We start from the raw sequence: 8,516 nt of genomic DNA, 5'->3' as shown, positions 1-8,516 counted from the left end.
CTAGAAGAGTGTGTAAGGAAAGTTACAGTGACTGAGCTGAAATTGCAAAATACTGATTCTTCCCAGGGAAAGATTTTATGAGTTATATGCCAGTCATATACACCAGAATATTGTTTGATTTTTAGTGGAGTTGCTCCAGGTTTATTCTTCTTTTCCTGAGAATACACTCTGGACACTGATCAATCCTTGCTGTGCTTCCAGGTAAGATGAGGCTTATCCATGAATATCTCAAACATGGTGAGAGCATGGGAACCCAGGACGTTTTAGGAGTGATTTTTATTTTAATACTCTCTGTTTCTGTCAGCATGAACCAGAAATTCAGACACAGGTCCACATGTCAGGCTTATTTCCATTTCTAAGAGGGGACAAAAAGGAAAGCATGTATGCTGAGCCTACTGTCAAGGCTTATTTTCACAGAAACATTACTGGAACTGTGTTCAGCATGTAGATGATTTTTTTTTTTTTTAACAGTAGCTTACTCTTTGTATAGAAACACCTGCTGTAGGGAACCTGGAAAGCATGTGCAGTCTAGAAATGAATATTTGCACTTCCTTCATTCTTCTGACTGCTTCGTTTTTGGGAAGAGCCAACCCCTGCCCATAGGTTCTGCTGACTGTGACTTTGAGTCAAACACTGAAAGTACGAGCACTGTCTGTGTCAGATCTCATATTGATCTGCGAACTGTACAACCTGTGGTGGCAATCCTGCTTTCCATGACAATAGACTGTCTCCACTGTAAAATCCCTATCTACAGTCATGGTGCAGTACTATGCTGGATAATACTTTCAAAGGGTCATTTCTGCATAAAGCACATTTCTTCTTTCCATGATAAAGGTGTAGACTGGTTCTGCTGCATACAAGCATTTTGCAGGTACTGTAGAATTTTTGTGGTATAATAAGAAATTTTAAAATGTATCGTTTTCAGCAGGTAAAAAATTAGTTTACTTAGAAAAAGATGTTGCACAGCTTCTTCTATTCTCTTCAGAAGACTAGACCCAATTCTATCTTCTGTCATGTCCCCACGATCTTTCTGAAATAGAGGTGTACAGATTAAATTGAGAGAAGATTTTGTCCTTTTACAGGAGATACTACTTTACAAAAAGAGCACTGCCAAGTCCTTAGGCCAAGATGATTTATGATTTATCATCTTAGGATCATCAGATTGCTGTCAGATTAGAGACTGTGGAAAGCTTATTCTGTGATGTCCACTACTGTTTCTGTTCTCCTGCAAGCCTTTGCTTGGATTTCAGTGCTATCAGGAATCTGTAAACTCACTCATAAAATGAATAATATATTTTTTTTTTTTTAGCTTGAAGGTGTTGCTAGTATTCACAGATGCTTTCAAAATAACAAGTATGCCCATGGTCCCGGGCAGCCTGCTGTAGGTGACTCTGCTTGAGTAGGGGGGATGGATAAGATGACCTGCAGAGATCCCTGCCAACCTCAGCCAGTCTGTGACTCTGTATTTGTAACTCCTCAGTCTCTTAATTTTGATTCAGATGATATAACAATAGAAAACTCTGTCCTATTTTACTCTATAAAAGGGATCCATTCTACAAAATGAGCTCCACAGGAATGGTGATCACAAATTTTGTATGTGTCTAATATATTTAGTTATTTTCATTAGATAATGCTATGGGCTTTGGTTCAACTAAGTGCTTCAATGCCAAAGGCAGGCACACGAATAATCCTGAGGAAGTCAAGAGCGGTGCTTTTATAGTGAATACTTATGCTTAAGTGCTTGGCTGAATATGAGCCACACTCATGATTTTCATTAAAACAGTATTGAGAAGAGCACGTAGTTTGTGCAGCAGAGAGAAGGGCACGCATTGCATGCAAGTCTCTAACTTTTATATAGTCTTTGAAATTTTGATGCTTAGCATTGGTGAAGGATGCAGAGTTGTCTCTAAAAACACTATTCACCATTCCTTAGCAATGAAGTAAACTGGATTTTGGGCAAACGTCATCTTGTCCAATAACCAAATGGTTATTTGGTCTTTTTGCTGGTAAGAGTGAGCCATCAAACCTATTTTCTGGGCCAATAGCAACTGAAGAAAGGCTCTCCTCCCTATCACCTCATCCAGCTATGCAAGTGTTCAGTCAGTTCAAATAATTTATTCTTACCTGAGAGTTGCTGTAGCTCATGGCAAGGGCATCAGAAGGCAGCTAAAAGGCAGTACGGCAAAAGAAAGCCATAGATATATTCTCTAAATATATCTCCTTTTTTCTTAACTCATTTAACCCAGGTTATATTGAATTTATCTAAATTGTAAGATTAAGATTATTATGCCAAAGAGCTGGGTCACTACAGCATGTCGGGAGACACTGCGGGCTTGTTCCCCCCCTGCAAAAGGGTGGCCGGGACTGTGACTGTTCACCATGGCAGGGTGCATGGGATCATCTGCTTTCTTTTGGAAACACTTTCTCTGTCTTTACTTGCATCTGAAAAGTTCTACACATCCATACTATTTAAGTAAAGTCGTCCAATGAGAGCTGGGTTTCAGTACAGTAGGGTCAACACAGGGCTTCGATACAAGTTAGGGTCAAGCCTTTCATTTCATGGGTGGCAGTGCTGTCTCTGCAGCATGGTACCTCCCGTTTGAATTGGCAATGTCAAATATGTTCCTCCCCTCTCAAAATATTTTGATCTGCACTCTCGCTAAGACTAAAGCCTTCCTTGCAATTCTAGCAGTGAAAACAGTTTTACAGTGGATGTAAAGATAATGCAAACCTTAGTTTAAGTGGGAATCAGGCCCCAAGTGTGTGTATATCGAAGACTATTTGAATTACATTCAGCACTGTTTATGGTTTCTGAGGAGTTGTAGAGCCTGTTAAAAATGAAATACTGCTTACGGAAAGGGGCTTATGTTTTCTATTCTGCTGAAAAAAAGAAATAAGGAGGAAAAAATATTTGTGCCTGTTCAAAGGCTGCCCAAGGACAGCTTTCATTTTTTGTGACCCACTTACATTGAATGCTTTCACAGGAACTCCTCAGATACTTATTAAAAAAAAAAAAAAAAGAAAAAAAGAAAAACAGATCAGTGCTTCTAATCTTCACTCTGAGGACATATCCAGGCTTGGAGCCATTGATAGATATCTTGCATCCCTAGTTACCTGTATGAAAATTAAACAAAGCAAGATATGAGCAGCACTGGAACTGAGAAATTAACTCTGTCCGTGTAAATATTAAATAGCATAGTTTAAGATCATTTTGTTTTTAAGAAATAGGACAAGCAATTGTAACTTCAGCCAGCACAAGCTGACCTACTGCTCTCGTCCTCTTTCTTCAGTCAATTATTTTTTTTCTTTTGGCACAATGTGACTACATCGGGTATTTTGCCTGGTGTTACCAGACCTCCTCGAGTCCAGCTGGAAGCTGTCACTGGCTTTTGATGCCCATGCCGTGGACACCGCCACGGTGCACTACAGTGAAAGTGGCACTTACTGGACACTTATCAGACAGGAACCCGATAACTTTGAAACTTCTTTGTGTGGCAGATGAATAGCACTGATGGTCCTCAGCCTGCCCTACATCTTGAATCCTTACTAGATTTACACAGGAGCTGATCCCTCTGCCTATTTGAGTCAGGACGGATATTTTTGATCGATGGAATGCGTTATAGACTTTGTTGCATCCTCTAAAAAACAAATCAGTATGTGCTTTGAGGGAAGATAAACAAAGCTTTTTCTGATACTTCTTAATTGTATCTGAGTACTGGTGTTTGGCACTACTTGAGGACCAGGTAACTGGAAGGATTTCTCGGGGCTTGCGGTATATCCCTTTGCACCTCCCAGGGCTTCCAGAAGGGGCAGAGAGAGTGCACAGAGCTCCAGAGAGCACTGGACAGCAGTACTGCATGTATGCAGGGACAGATAAAGCCTTTTGTGGAAACTTAGAGAGTCAAAGGGATGGGTGTGGTAGAATGCATCCACTTGGAGTCCTTTTGGATACCTTGTTGTCAGTGACTAAAGTAGTAGCAAATGTGTTCTTCTTGGTGTTGTTGCTTCCTAATGAAGAAGAAAATAGAAACTAATAAAGTCTGTTGTAGTTGCTTGTTGTGATTTGAAGAAGTTGAGATACTCATTCTCTGCTATACTAATTCCCCTGATACCATCCTATGTTAGATCTGCCAAAAAGATACTAAAAGATACTAAAAAAAACCAGTGTTTTCTTGATATGAGCCCTGATTTCTTGTTTTTCCCATCATATGAATACTGAGTCATTGAAATTGTATGTGTCACACAGAATGGTTGAGATATCAGAGAAAACTGATGATTTGCATAAGCATTCCAGGGGCATTTTTGGCTTCCCAGCATGCAGAAGTTTTAGCCTGTTGCCTTTACGAGGAGTCTGCTGTAATGCTGCATGACAGAGATGATAATTCATTTTGTGAAAATTGATCAGAAGAACCTTTACGGAGGTGTGACAGATGCACTGCAGCCATCACTTGAAGCACTTTCCCATAACCTGAAAAACGTTTCTCTCTCTGATTTTCTTTCTTGATGACTTTTTTAGGCATCGTTGAGTTGCAACTGTTGTATGCAGTGAAATTCCTAAAAGAACAGGGGGATAAAAAGGTTAAAGTGCCAGCAGCCACAGCTCCAGGACTTAATTGGACACTAGCTACTCAACTATGAGCATTCTCCCAAAGAATGGTGGAGTTCTTGTAGGCTTCAAACAATGGAGATGCGTGGGTTGATGCCATCTGCAGCCTAGGGCTTGTGGAACAAAAAGATGTTTGACGAAGAGGGAAATTCTCAGAGATATGGTAGAATGGGAATGATCTGAAAGTAATCAATCATTACGGTGACATAAATCACAACACACAACAGCCCACAGCCAGAAGATGTCAAATACCGCCCGCAGCGCGTCAGTCTCTCTGGCATCATCACTTTTGTGCCTTGTGCCACTGCTCTTTTGTGGGCCATCAATTTTGTTGGGCGATGAAACTCAAGAATGCCGCTGTTCCTCCTTCCTCGCTAATGCAAGCTTTATGATTGCGCACCCTAACGTGCACTTAAGGCGCATTCATTCTTTGACCCAAACTAACAATCGATTGTGAGCTGGGTGCCAAATCCGCCAGATGTTGCTTGATCTCATAATTACGTTAGTGCTATTGCTCCAGCGCAACAGCATCAAAACAATACCAGCCAATCTGGGGCACAAAGAGAGTCTGCAACTCTCATGTGGTCATCTGGTCCACGCCTGACATTTTTGCCTAAAGCTCTCAGATGTTAAACTTAATTTCCCTTCCTTGATTATAAGCAAAATGATCTGTGCACAATATTAAAAAAACATTTATCAGCTGGAAAACAGTAAAAGGCATGGCATAAACTCATATAAATGTTAATGAAAGGCAGACAAAATTAAGCAATAGTATTGTGTTCCTCAGGCTCTTACACACTTTTACTTAAAAGAGGATCTAGTAGAGAAGGTCAGAACAGGGTTGAAGGTTAAGCACAAAAAACATCGTTTTGAAATTTACTCCAATTCTTCTTGTGGTTCAAAACACTGGTCTGGAAGTCCTGTTAAATGGAGCAAGCATAATCCTCCTTTAACTTATTCCAATATTGATCATCAGATCAATATTGATCATCAGATCAATATATATCATAAATCCCTTCATTTCAACAGAAAGGCTCCATCTTCCTGTTGCTGCCTATAAAACAAAATAGGAACTACTGGCTGTGTAGCTCCTACCACGAAACTGTACAAACTAGTAAAGCAATGACTGTGGCGGTTGTCCAATGGGTTCTATTCCTCCGAGTTAGAGCGATGCCATGTGGACGGTCTATAGTGCGGTTTGAGCACAAGGCTCCAAATCCTGGCACAAAAATACCTCAATGCAAATGTCTCAAGCTACATTATCTTTCATCTTGTCATTTTGAGCTGTGATTTGCTAACCTAGAGCTGAAATATAGCAAGGACATTTTCATCCCATTTTTTTCAGCCCTCACACCCCCCAGATTGCCAATGGGCATAGTGCCCCTCTCTGCTTCACCTGCCTTGCAGTCTACGGATCTCCCAGGCCTGTGCTTGAGTTCTTCAGCACTGGTGGTGTACGTGGGAGCAGAGGTTCAGGGTGCACTAGGGCACTGCGTAGCCCACTGTGATTTTCTGCTTTTTTAAAAAAATGTGGGTGAGTTCTCATCAGCAGCAACTGTGAAATTACAGCATTTTCCTTCCCTCTCGATTGTGAGCCTCAACACATACCTCAAACTAGGAACAAGGAAAATTGTAGCACAGGACAGTAACTATCAGCTAAAAAGAATTTCTAGACAGTACAAGTTGGCTTCAGCATGCCCTACTAATATTCTCCATCTTACAGTATTTTCATTTCAAGTAAGAATATAAAGTTGTACCACATGTAAGAGAAATTTTATTTCCTGTACTACTACAGTTTTTAAGCATAATGGCCCATATAGACGAGTGGGCAAATATTATATCCTAAAGTTTCAAATAATTGCCATCTTTATGCTTCATATCTGATCTTTAATAAATGTTATTTTACACAGTGCAATTAGACTTCAGGATGTAAAACTCTGAGAGTAATCCTGAACCTTTTAGCAGAGCTGGGTATTTTCAGGGTGCACTGACATCTAGATTCTGATCTAACTAATGGCACAAATCTGAAGCAATTTCCTTGAAATCAGTACAATTACATCAGCACAAACCCCATAAAAGTGGGATGAGAGTCAGACCTTTATTTCTTTTCCAGTCAGCTCTAGAGATACAGTATTTTCCATTTAGTCAACTGAAAAGAACTGTAAAGGGATAGAAAGAAATGATAGAAAAAAAATTTATTATTTAACATATGGGAAACTTGGTTATTATTTTACCATAAGCATATGCAGGAAAAGGAGCCTGCTGAAGTAAAATGGAAAAAATTCACCTCAGGTGTTGTATCATGAAATCCAAGGAAGTGACATCAAAGATTAAACCTGGTCCATTTATTTTTAAGCTATTTTGTTTAAGTATCAGATTTTATGTCTGGAGTTTTTCTCTACTCTGTGAATTTTAAAATTTTTTTTTTGTAAGCATAAAACTGAATAAGGATCAAAAAAAATTAAATTTGTCATCTCAGTACTGACACAAGACCCTCATATTGGGCACTCAAATTCTTCTGACAGTTTTGGGTATTGTGTGTGGAAAAGCTGCAAACTGGGGTCAACGTATACACCAAATGTGGTGCACTGGTGGTTTTAGCCAAGCAGAATGCAGTCGTTTGCCCATGGAGAAGCCTTTTCATTCAAAGGACAATCTTCTGGACTACTCGGTCACACTGAGACCATCTTAATTTTGTGTTAGATAACACTACCTCTTGGTCATTCCTCTTTCCTGAACGGAGAAGTGGGAGTGCCAGCGTTGCCCAGGCAGTCAGAGTTGCCGTCGTGTCTCCTCTTACCCTGTGAAGCTGCAGCCTGTTGCAGCAGCTGGCGAAGAGGCGTGGTGGGCAGGGCTGCTGCGTTCTCCAGGCTGCAAGTTGTTTCATTTGATTCATTTCACTAGTTCAGAAGAGCGAGAGAAGGCCACTTTGGAAATCACAGGAAAACTTCCAAACTCTTAAGGGGAAAAAGAATTAAACAGACAAAAAAGGCCTCGTTTTGGCTAACTGATGCCAATGGGGAAAACATATCAGGGAGAGGCGAGGCAGGGACACTGGGAGAGATGGCTCCAGGCTGACCCATTCCCTGCAGGCAGCAAGGTGCCCTGGAAGTCCTTGGCACATGGAGGTCTCCTTTGGGACTCCCCGGCATGGGCCAGCCTTCCCCCCAGGGCTGGTGTGCTCTGGAGTATTTACCTGGACTTTCCAGAGCTGGGGAAGTTCAGAGGAGTGTGGAAAGCATAGTACGGATAAGACGTTTATCTGTCATGCTAAATTTTGTTCCAAGTCCAAAACTGACAACCTTTTTGTGGGAAAAAGTTAACTAGAACTGCTGAAGTTTCTTTTCATGGATTATTTAAGCAGTACAAGATGTTGTTAATTCTGAGTTTCTTCCATGTTATTCAGGAAAGTATGTCTGATTATGTAAATTAAAAGTTGCTGCTTAAAAATATTTTGCTTGAGAGATTGCAATGGCAACACAGTAAATGAATTAAGATCAGAGAGTCTTGCTCAAGTGAGAAGATTGCATAAGTAACCACATGTGTTATTGAAAAATACATATTGTTTACAACGTATTCATACAAGATCCTTAAATATTTCACTTTGAGGTTTGCTTGATATAAAATATTGCATTCGTTCAAGTTGTCATACAGGCTGGGCTCTAACCTGATTTGCAGCTACATGCAGATTAAAACCACTGTGCTGTCCCACTGCAATTTTGGATTTAATTTGGTTACTTTCCATCTTTTTAAGAGAAACAAGAGAGTTTTCAAACCAAAAGGCATTGACTGCTTAGCTAATTAAAAATGTATCCATCTGCTGGTGTGGTGGCTGACTTGTTATTCAAAGCATGCAGATCTAAGTAGGTTGATTTATTTATGAAGACCTTATGACACTGAGAGATACGCA

Source organism: Gavia stellata, chromosome 11 (genome assembly GCF_030936135.1).
Source record: "Gavia stellata isolate bGavSte3 chromosome 11, bGavSte3.hap2, whole genome shotgun sequence".
Lineage (NCBI taxonomy): Eukaryota > Metazoa > Chordata > Aves > Gaviiformes > Gaviidae > Gavia > Gavia stellata.
This window is presented reverse-complemented; position numbering follows the sequence as displayed.